This window comes from Staurois parvus, unplaced genomic scaffold (genome assembly GCF_062004578.1).
Source record: "Staurois parvus isolate SC_StPar_1 unplaced genomic scaffold, SC_StPar_1.0 ptg003432l, whole genome shotgun sequence".
Lineage (NCBI taxonomy): Eukaryota > Metazoa > Chordata > Amphibia > Anura > Ranidae > Staurois > Staurois parvus.
In genome coordinates, this window is record NW_028321228.1 from 140977 (window position 1) to 155751 (window position 14775).

A 14775-nucleotide genomic window follows, 5' to 3' on the forward strand; every position below is an offset into this window, starting at 1 on the left:
TCCCTCCACTGGCCTCCACTCAGTGTCCTCCATCCCTCTCTGCCAATCCCTCCACTGGCCTCCACTCAGTGTCCTCCACCCCCCCCTGCCAATCCCTCCACTGGCCTCCACTCAGTGTCCTCCACCCCTCTCTGCCAATCCCTCCACTAGCTTCCATTCAGTGTCCTCCATCCCTCTCTGCCAATCCCTCCACTGGCCTCCACTCAGTGTCCTCCATCCCTCTCTGCCAATCCCTCCACTGGCCTCCACTCAGTGTCCTCCATCCCTCTCTGCCAATCCCTCCACTGGCCTCCACTCAGTGTCCTCCACCCCCCCCTGCCAATCCCTCCACTGGCCTCCACTCAGTGTCCTCCATCCCTCTCTGCCAATCCCTCCACTAGCTTCCATTCAGTGTCCTCCACCCCTCTCTGCCAATCCCTCCACTGGCCTCCACTCAGTGTCCTCCACCCCTCTCCTCCAATCCCTCCACTGGCTTCCCATTGCCCAACGAACAAAATTCAAAACATTAACATATAAAGCCATTTATAAACCCCAAATTACATCACCGATCTTGTCTCCAAATATCACCCAAACTGTCCTCTCCGCTCCTTGCACGACCTCCTGCTCTCTAGCTCCCTTGTCTCCTCCTCTCATGCTCATCTCCAGGACATCTCCAGAGCTTCCCCCATCCTCTGGAACTCTCTACCCCAAGCTATCAGACTATCGCCTACTCTGCCCACTTTTGGGCGATCTCTGAAAACCGATCTCTTCAGGGAAGCCTATCCTGCCCTCAGCTAATAATGGAATCTTCTACTCCTCCTACCAGCCCCTCCCCCGCAGTTATTACCTTTTGTACCACTAGCCCCTCCCTCCTAGATTGTAAGCTCCCAGGATCAGGGCCCTCCTATCCCTCTTGTATTGATCTGTATTGTTGCTGTATTGTCTCCCGTTATATTGTACAGCGCTGAGCACACTGTTGGCGCCATAAATCCTGTATAATAATAATAATGCTGAGAATCTGAAATGCCTTCTCACTTGTGTAAACCTTTCTTGGACATGGCTGGCCCTGGGGACACAATACTGCTGTGATGGTGGTCAGGACACTGAGGAGGCTGCACTGACGTGGCTGATCAGGACACTGAGGAGGCTGCACTGGCATGGCTGATCAGGACACTGATGAGGCCGCCTTGGCGTGGATGCTCTGGTGTGGCTTAATAGGACACTGTGGAGGCTGCACTGGCATCGCTGATCAGGGCACTGGCATGACTACACTGACATGACTGATCAAGACACTAAGGAGGCTGCACTGACTTGACTGATTGGAACACTGAAGAGGCTGCACTGGCGTGGCTGATCAGGACACTGAGGAGGCTGCACTGGCGTGGCTGATCAGGACACTGAGGAGGCTGCACTGGCGTGGCTGATCAGGACACTGAGGAGGCTGCACTGGTGTGGCTGATCAGGACACTAAGGAGGCTGCACTGAGGAGACTGCACTGGCGTGGCTGATCAGGACACTGGCATGGCTGAACTGGCATGGCTGATCAGGACACTGAGGAGGCTGCACTTGCGTGGCTGATCAGGACACTGAGGAGGCTGCACTGGCGTGGCTGATCAGGACACTGAGGAGGCTGCACTGGCGTGGCTGATCAGGACACTGAGGAGGCTGCACTGGTGTGGCTGATCAGGACACTGAGGAGGCTGCACTGGTGTGGCTGATCAGGACACTAAGGAGGCTGCACTGAGGAGGCTGCACTGGTGTGGCTGATCAGGACACTGAGGAGGCTGCACTGGCGTGGCTGATCAGGACACTGAGGAGGCTGCACTGGCGTGGCTGATCAGGACACTGGCATGGCTGAACTGACGTGGCTGATCAGGACACTGAGGAGGCTGCACTTGCGTGGCTGATCAGGACACTGAGGAGGCTGCACTGGCGTGGCTGATCAGGACACTGAGGAGGCTGCACTGGCGTGGCTGATCAGGACACTGAGGAGGCTGCACTGGCGTGGCTGATCAGGACACTAAGGAGGCTGCACTGGTGTGGCTGATCAGGACACTAAGGAGGCTGCACTGAGGAGGCTGCACTGGCGTGGCTGATCAGGACACTAAGGAGGCTGCACTGGTGTGGCTGATCAGGACACTGAGGAGGCTGCACTGACATGGCTGATCAGGACAATGAGGAGGCTGCACTGGTGTGGCTGATCAGGACACTGAGGAGGCTGCACTGGTGTGGCTGATCAGGACACTGAGGAGGCTGCACTGGTGTGGCTGATCAGGACACTAAGGAGGCTGCACTGGTGTGGCTGATCAGGACACTAAGGAGGCTGCACTGAGGAGGCTGCACTGGCGTGGCTGATCAGGACACTAAGGAGGCTGCACTGGTGTGGCTGATCAGGACACTAAGGAGGCTGCACTGAGGAGGCTGCACTGGCGTGGCTGATCAGGACACTAAGGAGGCTGCACTGAGGAGGCTGCACTGGCGTGGCTGATCAGGACACTAAGGAGGCTGCACTGAGGAGACTGCACTGGCGTGGCTGATCAGGACACTAAGGAGGCTGCACTGAGGAGGCTGCACTGGCGTGGCTGATCAGGACACTGAGGAGGCTGCACTGGTGTGGCTGATCAGGACACTGAGGAGGCTGCACTGACATGGCTGATCAGGACACTGAGGAGGCTGCACTGGCGTGGCTGATCAGGACACTGAGGAGGCTGCACTCCCCAATCCCTCTTCTAACACAAATCCCCCCAATCCCCTCTCCTAGCACAACCACCCCATCCCCCTTCTAGAACAAAATCCCTCCCCAATCCCCCCTCCTAACACAAATTCCCCAAAGCGGCAATACACAGTGTCAATGGCAAGATCGGTCACTAAGGAGGCTGCACTGAGGAGGCTGCACTGGGGGACAAATGAAATGTGAGTGGGTGTAGCCCACCCCAGCACCCCCCTAGATCCAGCCAGGGCAGAGAGTAGGGAAACAGGCAGCCATGGCTGTGCCCTAGGTGGGAGTGCACCCTAGACGGCTGCCTAGTTCGCCTTGTGGTAGCTCCGGCCCTGATCCTGTCTACATGTGAGATATATAGACAGGGACCTTAGATTGTTAGCTCCTTGGGGGAGGGACCGGGACGACTGTACAGTATGTAGAGTGATGTGTCAGTTCTATATAAATACCTGGAATGTTACATTTATAAAAAAGAATAAAATATCATCGAAAAAAGCAGAAGATGTGAAAGTAGAAAAGGGAAGGATGTTGACTCATTCGTAGGTTTTAATCCCACAGCCGGCCAGTCCCAGGAAGAAGGAGGAGGGGGTCACACATTGTACAATCGTCTTTCTGTCTTCTTGCTGTAGTGAGGATCGGGCTGCGGGTCGGTTATGAGGACTCTGCTGATCTTGGGGGGTCTCGTTGTCGTTGTGCTGCTGGTGACCCCATCTAACGGTGAGCGGAGGGTGTCCCAGGATGGAGGAGAGGTGAGTTCCCGGGATGGATTGTACGGTGTGAGGGCTCTACACATCCAGGAACATTCCATCCATCAGAAGACCTTCTATAGACACAGCTGTCCAACCAGACATGTCCATACACATCAATTCCTACATATCACCGAGCAATGTCTGCAGACGTATACCGAGGACGATGTATGGATACGTATCTGTCCCGTATATATACGATGTCTGCAGACGTATACCGAGGACGATGTATGGATACGTATCTGTCCCGTATATATACGATGTCTGCAGACGTATACCGAGGACGATGTATGGATACGTATCTGTCCTGTATATATACGATGTCTGCAGACGTATACCGAGGACGATGTATGGATACGTATCTGTCCTGTATATATACGATGTCCGCAGACGTATACCGAGGACGATGTATGGATACGTATCTGTCCTGTATATATACGATGTCCGCAGACGTATACCGAGGACGATGTATGGATACGTACAGTGGGGCAAAAAAGTATTTAGTCCCCACCAATTGTGCAAGTTCTCCCACTTACAAAGATGAGAGAGGCCTGTAATTGGCATCATAGGTAGACCAACTATGAGAGACAAAATGAGAAAAAAAAATCCAGACAATCTCATTGGCTGACTTGGAAAGAATTTATTTGCAAATTATGGTGGAAAATAAGTATTTGGTGAATATGAAAAGTTCATGTCAATACTTTGTTATATATCCTTTGTTGGCAATGACAGAGGTCAAACGTTTCCTGGAAGTCCTCACAAGGTTGGCACACACTGTTGCTGGTATGTTGGCCCATCCTCCATGCAGATCTCCTCCTCCATGCAGATCTCCTCTAGAGCAGTGATGTTTTGGGGCTGTCGCTGGGCAACACGGACTTTCAACTTCCTCCAAAGGTTTTCTATGGGGTTGAGATCTGGAGACTGGCTAGGCCACTCCAGGACCTTGAAATGCTTCTTACGAAGCCACTCCTTCGTTGCCCGGGCGGTATGTTTGGGATCATTGTCATGTTGGAAGACCCAGCCACGTTTCATCTTCAATGCCCTTGCTCATGGAAGGAGGTTTGCACTCAAAATCTCACGATACATGGCCCCATTCATTCTGTCCTGTACATGGATCAGTCGTCCTGGTCCCTTTGTGGAGAAACAGCCCCAAAGCATGATGTTGCCACCCCCATGCTTCACAGTAGGTATGGTGTTCTTTGGATGCAACTCAGCATTCTCTCTCCTCCAAACATGATGAGTTATGTTTCTACCAAACAGTTCTATTTTGGTTTCATCTGACCATATGACATTCTCCCAATCCTCTTCTGGATCATCCAAATGCTCTCTAGCAAACTTCAGACGGGCCCCGGACATGTACTGGCTTAAGCAGGGGGACACGTCTGGCACTGCAGGATCTGAGTCCCTGGCGGCGTAGTGTGTTACTGATGGTAGCCTTTGTTACGTTGGTCCCAGCTCTCTGCAGGTCATTCACTAGGTCCCCCCGTGTGGTCCTGGGATTTTTGCTCACTGTTCTTGTGATCATTTTGCCCCCACGGGGTGAGATCTTGCGTGGAGCCCCAGATGGAGGGAGATTATCAGTGGTCTTGTATGTCTTCCATTTTCTAATTATTGCTCCCACAGTTGATTTGTTCACACCAAGCTGCTTGGCTATTGCAGATTCAGTCTTCCCAGCCTGGTGCAGGTCTACAATTTTGTTTATGGTGTCCTTCGACAGCTCTTTGGTCTTCACCATAGTGGAGTTTGGAGTGTGACTGTTTGAGGTTGTGGACAGGTGTCTTTTATACTGATAACAAGTTCAAACAGGTGCCATTGATACAGGTAATGAGTGCAGGACAGAGGAGCCTCTTAAAGAAGAAGGTACAGGTCTGTGAGAGCCAGAAATCTTGCTTGTTTGTAGGTGACCAAATACTTATTTTCCACCATAATTTACAAATAAATTCTTTCCAAATCAGCCAATGAGATTGTCTGGATTTGTTTTCTCATTTTGTCTCTCATAGTTGAGGTCTCCCTATGATGCCAATTACAGGCCTCTCTCATCTTTGTAAGTGGGAGAACTTGTACAATTGGTGGGGACTAAATACTTTTTTGCCTCACTGTATCTGTCCTGTATATATACGATGTCTGCAGACGTATACCGAGGACGATGTATGGATACGTATCTGTCCCGTATATATACGATGTCTGCAGACGTATACCGAGGACGATGTATGGATACGTATCTGTCCCGTATATATACGATGTCTGCAGACGTATACCGAGGACGATGTATGGATACGTATCTGTCCCGTATATATATACCATGTCTGCAGACGTATACCGAGGACGATGTATGGATACGTATCTGTCCTGTATATATATGATGTCTGCAGACGTATACCGAGGACGATGTATGGATACGTATCTGTCCCGTATATATACGATGTCTGCAGACGTATACCGAGGACGATGTATGGATACGTATCTGTCCCGTATATATACGATGTCTGCAGACGTATACCGAGGACGATGTATGGATACGTATCTGTCCCGTATATATACGATGTCTGCAGACGTATACCGAGGACGATGTATGGATACGTATCTGTCCCGTATATATATACCATGTCTGCAGACGTATACCGAGGACGATGTATGGATACGTATCTGTCCTGTATATATACGATGTCTGCAGACGTATACCGAGGACGATGTATGGATACGTATCTGTCCCGTATATATACCATGTCTGCAGACGTATACCGAGGACGATGTATGGATACGTATCTGTCCTGTATATATATACCATGTCTGCAGATGTATACCGAGGACGATGTATGGATACGTATCTGTCCCGTATATATACGATGTCTGCAGACGTATACCGAGGACGATGTATGGATACGTATCTGTCCCGTATATATACCATGTCTGCAGACGTATACCGAGGACGATGTATGGATACGTATCTGTCCCGTATATATACGATGTCTGCAGACGTATACCGAGGACGATGTATGGATACGTATCTGTCCCGTATATATACCATGTCTGCAGACGTATACCGAGGACGATGTATGGATACGTATCTGTCCTGTATATATACGATGTCTGCAGACGTATACCGAGGACGATGTATGGATACGTATCTGTCCTGTATATATACGATGTCCGCAGACGTATACCGAGGACGATGTATGGATACGTATCTGTCCCGTATATATACCATGTCTGCAGACGTATACCGAGGACGATGTATGGATACGTATCTGTCCCATATATATACGATGTCCGCAGACGTATACCGAGGACGATGTATGGATACGTATCTGTCCCGTATATATACAATGTCCGCAGACGTATACCGAGGACGATGTATGGATACGTATCTGTCCCGTATATATAATTCTTACAATGTTACAGGTTGGTGTGAATGTCTCAAGTATTCGCATTGCTGTTGCAAATAATCGCTGGAATCTTTCCAATTTGAGTATTTCTTATGATCAACTGCGCCATCTAGTGGCTAAAACGGGGTAATTTGATGATTGATGGTCATATTCTGATGGAATGTGTTGAGTGGGAAGGGCAGCACAGACACCGCCCCCGAGGAAGTCATATTCTGATGGAATGTGTTGAGTGGGAAGGGCAGCACAGACACCGCCCCCGAGGAAGTCGTATTCTGACGGAATGTGTTGAGTGGGAAGGGCAGCACAGACACCGCCCCCCAGGGAAGTCATATTCTGATGGCATGTGTTGAGTGGGAAGGGCAGCACAGACACCGCCCCGAGGAAGTCGTATTCTGGCGGAATGTGTTGAGTGGGAAGGGCAGCACAGACACCGCCCCCGAGGAAGTCGTATTCTGACGGAATGTGTGGAGTGGGAAGGGCAGCACAGACACCGCCCCCGAGGAAGTCGTATTCTGACGGAATGTGTTGAGTGGGAAGGGCAGCACAGACACCGCCCCCGAGGAAGTCGTATTCTGACGGAATGTGTGGAGTGGGAAGGGCAGCACAGACAACCGCCCCCGAGGAAGTCATATTCTGATGGCATGTGTTGAGTGGGAAGGGCAGCACAGACACCGCTCCCGAGGAAGTCATATTCTGATGGCATGTGTTGAGTGGGGAGGGCAGCACAGACACCGCCCCCGAGGAAGTCGTATTCTGACGGAATGTGTGGAGTGGGAAGGGCAGCACAGACACCGCCCCCGAGGAAGTCATATTCTGATGGCATGTGTTGAGTGGGAAGGGCAGCACAGACACCGCCCCCGAGGAAGTCATATTCTGACGGAATGTGTTGAGTGGGGATGGTTAGTAAAGCCATCATATCCAACTGGGAATGTTGGTAGACCTTGCTCTAGATGTCCGAAGGGCAGGTATTTTTCTTGTATCCATGGCTACAGCAGATTCTGATTGTTACATTGTTCTGGTATTATCTATGATCTTTGTTGTTTGATGGTTTGGCTACTTTTTTACACTTCTTTAGACTGAGGAGCTCTGGGCTCTACACTGCCAGCTGTGCACCGAACCCTAAATATCGGCAATGAGGGGAATTTACGAAGGCCGGAGCAGACAGAATTTGGAGCAGCTGTGCATAGTAACCAATCAGCTCTTCAGCTTCAGCTTGTCCAGTTATGCTTTGAAAATGAAAGCTAGGAGCTGATTGGCTACCAGGCACAGCTGCTCCAGATTTTGGCTGCTTCAGTCTTAGTAGATTCCCTTCATGTGTTCATTGTACCCCCAGGAGCCGGGTATATGGGCCAAACTGGAGGCGGGGTCTTGGCATACTGGCCATTACTCCCTATGACCGCGATCCCTCCCGTCCGTGTGTGTGCGGTGATCACCGCGCCGTGAAGGTGACAGGAAAGTCATTCGATATAAGATATAGACTATATACATCCCTGGAGGGGGGAGGGGGTGGAGGGCTCGCTCTCTAATAAAATGCAGTTTTCCTTTAAAGTGGTGATTCCCATTGTAGAAGAAAAAGTCGACCTGCCCGTTTCATGTCATCACCGGGCGATAAATCTGTGTTTGATTCTGCAGAAGAAGTCGATGGATTCCAGAGATCTGCAGTCCCAGCACGACTCAGTGAGAGGACCGTAGAGCAGAACTCGAGAAATCTCCCATGCTGCCGAGGGCCGAGAAAGAGACCATGCAAGGTGGGGCAATGGAGACGACACTTTCCAGAAATGTTCGTCCGCTGATACTGCATGTACAAATATCCAGTGACCGAGAATGTAGACAAATCGAATGTTCTTCAGGGGTTCACTATTCGGGACAAATGTTCAGTGCTGACGATAACCGGAGAAGATGGACATAGATGGACTGATATTCAGGAGGGACCAGACGAATATTCATCCATTTATGGCCATTCCCATACAGAGGGAATCGATCTTCACTGTTATCTGGCAGCAGAGGAGTCCCATAGTGCAGCAGGAAGGATTCCCCTATCCATCTCCAATGTGTGCATGGGGGAAGCTGTTGTTTGTTCATCAACCAGTTGGCTGCATATATGGAGTACAAGTAGATAGATGATCCCATGGACTGATGATGATGATGAACCCATAGACTGATGATGATGATGATTCCATAGACTGGTGATGGTGATGATGATGATCCCATAGACTGGTGATGATGATGATCCCATAGACTGGTGATGATGATGATAATCCCATAGACTGGTGATGGTGATGATAATCCCATAGACTGGTGATGATGATGATGATCCCATAGACTGATGATGATGATGATTCCATAGACTGGTGATGGTGATGATAATCCCATGGACTGGTGATGATGATGATGATCCCATAGACTGGTGATGATGATGATGATCCCATAGACTGGTGATGGTGATGATAATCCCATAGACTGATGATGATGATGAACCCATAGACTGATGATGATGATGATGATTCCATAGACTGGTGATGGTGATGATGATCCCATAGACTGGTGATGATGATGATCCCATAGACTGGTGATGGTGATGGTGATGATAATCCCATAGACTGGTGATGATGATGATGATGATCCCATAGACTGGTGATGATGATGATGATCCCATAGACTGGTGATGATGATGATGATCCCATAGACTGGTGATGATGATGATGATCCCATAGACTGGTGATGATGATGATCCCATAGACTGGTGATGATGATGATCCCATAGACTGGTGATGGTGATGATGAACCCATAGACTGATGATGATGATGATGATCCCATAGACTGGTGATGGTGATGATGAACCCATAGACTGATGATGATGATGATGATCCCATAGACTGGTGATGGTGATGATAATCCCATAGACTGGTGATGATGGTGATGATGATCCCATAGACTGGTGGTGGTGATGATAATCCCATAGACTGGTGATGATGATGATCCCATAGACTGGTGATGATGATGATCCCATAGACTGGTGATGATGATGATCCCATAGACTGGTGCTGATGATGATGATCCCATAGACTGGTGCTGATGATGATGATCCCATAGACTGGTGATGGTGATGATGATGATAATCCCATAGATTGATTAAAAAGATGATGATGATGATAATCCTGTAGATTGATGATAACAATGATGATGATGATAATCCTGTAGATTGATGATAACGATGATGATGATGATAATCCCAAAGATTGATGATGATAATGACAATAATCCCATAGACTGGTAATGATGATGAAGATGATGATAATCCCATAGACTGGTGATGATGGTGATGATGATAGTGATGATCCCATAGACTGATGATGATGATGATGATCCCATAGACTGGTGAGGATGATGATGATCCCATGGAGTGGTGATGATGATGATGATCCCATGGAGTGGTGATGATGATGATGATCCCATGGAGTGGTGATGATGATCCCATGGACTGGTGATGATGATGATCCCATGGACTGGTGATGATGATGATCCCATGGACTGGTAATGATGATGATCCCATGGACTGATGATGATGATGATGATGATCCCATAGATTGATTATGAACATGATGATGATGATAATCCCGAAGATTGATGTTGATAATGATGATGATAATCCCATAGGTTGATTATGATTATAATCCCATAGATTGATGATGATGATTCTATGGACTGGTGATGATGATGATAATCCCATAGACTGGTAATGATGATGATGATCCCATAGACTGATAATGATGATGATAATCCCATAGACTGGTGATGATGATGATGATCCCATAGACTGGTGATGATGATGATATTCCATAGACTGGTGATGATGATGATATTCCCATAGACTGGTGATGATGATGATGATGATGATGATGGTGATAATCCCATAGACTAATGAGGATGATAATCCCATAGATTGGTGAAGATCTGGTGATGACGGTGATGATAATCCCATAGACTGGTAATGATGATGATGATGATGATGATGATAATCCCATAGACTGGTGATGATGATGATAATTCCATAGACTGGTGATGATGATAATCCCATAGATTGATGATGATGATGATGATCCCATAGACTGGTGATGATGATCCCATAGATTGATGATGGTGATGATGATCCCATAGACTGATGATGATGATGATGATCCCATAGACTGGTGATGATGATCCCATAGACTGATGATGATGATGATGATCCCATAGACTGGTGATGATGATGATCCCATAGACTGATGATGATGATGATGATCCCATAGACTGGTGATGATGATGATCCCATAGACTGATGATGATGATGATCCCATAGATTGATGATGATGATCCCATAGATTGATGATGATGATCTCATAGACTGGTGAAGATCTGGTGATGGCGATGGTAATAATTCTATGGGATTATCATTATCATCCTTCCCATCACATCTGGTGAACTCGCTCAGAGCGAATGTCCATGCAGTTTCTCAGGACGAATGTCCATGAAGTTTCTCAGGACGAATGTCCATGCAGTTTCTCAGGACGAATGTCCATGCAGTTTCTCAGGACGAATGTCCATGCAGTTTCTCAGAACGAATGTCCATGCAGTTTCTCAGAACGAATGTCCATGCAGTTTCTCAGAACGAATGTCCATGCAGTTTCTCAGGAGGAATAGCTGTGCACATCATATCTGTGTCTCCTGTCTGTGGGGTCATCTGCCGCCATCTTCTGACAGGTCGGTCACTAATCCCGGTCTTCCCTTCCCTCTCCTCAGCCTTGCTCGGGATCAGGATCATTTTCACGGCAAACTGATGACACCACCGATGGACAGGTAATCCGGGTTCTGTGTGTGACATTCCCGGGGATGGGGGGGGGGGGGACATTGGGAAATTCTGCCCCTCCCCCTCATAGTGATATTTCATTGTCTACTACTGAACCCTTCGTACATCCCTTACTGTGCAACACAGGGCTGGGGGGGGGGGGGGGGGTGTTAGGACCCCTGTCAGGTTATTTTGGCCATCTGTGTCCCAAAGGCAGAGATTTCCCTTCCTGTCTCATAGCCAAACAGGAAGTCAGAGGTTCCAGGGAAGATGCGATTTCCTTAGGACTTTTTTCAGTGAGAGGACCACATTGTATATTTAGAAAAATTGGAGACTAAGAAAATTAATCAGAGTCCCCCTTACATCAGGTGTCCCCATCAGAGTGCCCCCTTACATCAGGTGCCCCCATCAGAGTGCCCCCTTACATCAGGTGTCCCCATCAGAGTGCCCCCTTACATCAGGTGTCCCCATCAGAGTGCCCCCTTACATCAGGTGTCCCCATCAGAGTTGCCCCCTTACATCAGGTGTCCCCATCAGAGTGCCCCCTTACATCAGGTGTCCCCATCAGAGTGCCCCCCTTACATCAGGTGCCCCCATCAGAGTGCCCCCTTACATCAGGTGCCCCCATCAGAGTGCCCCGTTACATCAGGTGTCCCCATCAGAGTGCCCCCTTACATCAGGTGTCCCCATCAGAGTGCCCCCTTACATCAGGTGTCCCCATCAGAGTGCCCCCTTACATCAGGTGCCCCCATCAGAGTGCCCCCTTACATCAGGTGTCCCCATCAGAGTCCCCTTACATCAGGTGTCCCCATCAGAGTCCCCTTACATCAGGTGCCCCCATCAGAGTGCCCCCTTACATCAGGTGTCCCCATCAGAGTCCCCCTTACATCAGGTGTCCCCATCAGAGTCCCCCTTACATCAGGTGTCCCCAGAGTCCCCCTTACATCAGGTGTCCCCATTAGAATTCCCCTTACATCAGGTGTCCCCATCAGAGTGCCCCCTTACATCAGGTGTCCCCATCAGAGTGCCCCCTTACATCAGGTGTCCCCATCAGAGTCCCCTTACATCAGGTGCCCCCATCAGGAGTGCCCCCTTACATCAGGTGTCCCCATCAGAGTGCCCCCTTACATCAGGTGTCCCCATCAGAGTGCCCCCTTACATCAGGTGTCCCCATCAGAGTGCCCCCCTTACATCAGGTGCCCCCATCAGAGTGCCCCCTTACATCAGGTGCCCCCATCAGAGTGCCCCGTTACATCAGGTGTCCCCATCAGAGTGCCCCCTTACATCAGGTGTCCCCATCAGAGTGCCCCCTTACATCAGGTGTCCCCATCAGAGTGCCCCCTTACATCAGGTGCCCCCATCAGAGTGCCCCCTTACATCAGGTGTCCCCATCAGAGTCCCCTTACATCAGGTGTCCCCATCAGAGTCCCCTTACATCAGGTGCCCCCATCAGAGTGCCCCCTTACATCAGGTGTCCCCATCAGAGTCCCCCTTACATCAGGTGTCCCCATCAGAGTCCCCCTTACATCAGGTGTCCCCAGAGTCCCCCTTACATCAGGTGTCCCCATTAGAATTCCCCTTACATCAGGTGTCCCCATCAGAGTGCCCCCTTACATCAGGTGTCCCCATCAGAGTGCCCCCTTACATCAGGTGTCCCCATCAGAGTCCCCTTACATCAGGTGTCCCCATCAGAGTCCCCTTACATCAGGTGTCCCCATCAGAGTCCCCTTACATCAGGTGTCCCCATCAGAATTCCCCTTACATCAGGTGTCCCATCAGAGTCCCCCTTACATCAGGTGTCCCCATCAGAGTCCCCCTTACATCAGGTGTCCCCATCAGAGTCCCCCTTACATCAGGTGTCCCCAGAGTCCCCCTTACATCAGGTGTCCCCATCAGAATTCCCCGTACATCAGGTGTCCCCATTAGAATTCCCCTTACATCAGGTGTCCCCAGCAGAGTGGCCCCCTTACATCAGGTGTCCCCATCAGAGTCCCCTTACATCAGGTGTCCCCATCAGAGTCCCCCTTACATCAGGTGTGGCCCATCAGAGTCCCCCTTACATCAGGCCCCCATCAGAGTCCCCCTTACATCAGGCCCCCATCAGAGTCCCCCTTACATCAGGGTCCCCATCAGAGTCCCCCTTTACATCAGGTAATACATTTATATGTAGCATTTTCCGATGACAAAAGGAACTTCGGTCATCCTAATGCTGGCCCTGCCTCCTCCCATTGATGCCGCCATCTTTAAAAATCCAAAGTGTGGGCAGACACGTCACAAGGCTTCAGGACGCGGCAAAGACCTGCACCACCTCAGCACATTCCCAGCAACCTGAGATCCGGGACCTGCAGGACTGCGGTGTCTTCATGGGGGGGGGGGGGGGAGGCGGAGCTGCATGTCTCTGCTGGGTCCTGGAGTCCCGTGGCATGTCTGCGCATGCGTGGAAGGCACCAGCAGCACAAAGTCATTCTCCTTCTTTGCCACAAAAATAGTCAGGAACACTTCAGAAAAAACATTTTTTTTCAATATAATTGTGGGAGGGGGAGGAGCCAGCTGCAAATGACTCCTCCTATTGGTCTGCTATAAGTAACCTTCATCTTCCTTTGCAGGAGTTGAAGCATTGACTCCGCCCTCTCCAGGCCGCTCCTATCCTCTTCACATGTCTGCAAGGCGCTTCAGGGACCGGCGTCCGGAAATGGCGAGACGATTTATTGCCGCTTATTATCCTTCTCCTTTTATTATACATCTTAAAATAAAATGTTTTTGATGAACGCAAACCGGCGTCCATTGTGTCCGTTATACCTCCCCCCATTGTGTCCGTTACACCTCCCCCCATTGTGTCCGTTACACCTCCCCCCATTGTGTCCGTTACACCTCCCCCCATTGTGTCCGTTACACCTCCCCCCATTGTGCCCGTTTACACCTCCCCCCATTGTGTCCGTTACACCTCCCCCCATTGTGTCCGGTACACCTCCCCCCATTGTGTCCGTTACATCTCCCCCCATTGTGTCCGTTACACCTCCCCCCATTGTGTCCGTTACACCTCCCCCCATTGTGTCCGTTACACCTCCCCCCCATTGTGTCCGTTACATCTCCCCCCATTGTGTCCGTTACACCTCCCC

General features: G+C 49.9%; 1 long non-coding RNA gene across 1 annotated transcript; it reads left to right on the forward strand.

Moving 5' to 3' along the window:
- Positions 1–3286: 3286 nt before the first annotated feature.
- LOC149428183 (uncharacterized) lies at positions 3287–14430 on the forward strand. Its single transcript, XR_016310851.1, has 4 exons — positions 3287–3447; positions 8463–8578; positions 11611–11667; positions 14263–14430. It is a non-coding gene; the product is annotated as an uncharacterized LOC149428183 (long non-coding RNA).
- Positions 14431–14775: the final 345 nt, after the last annotated feature.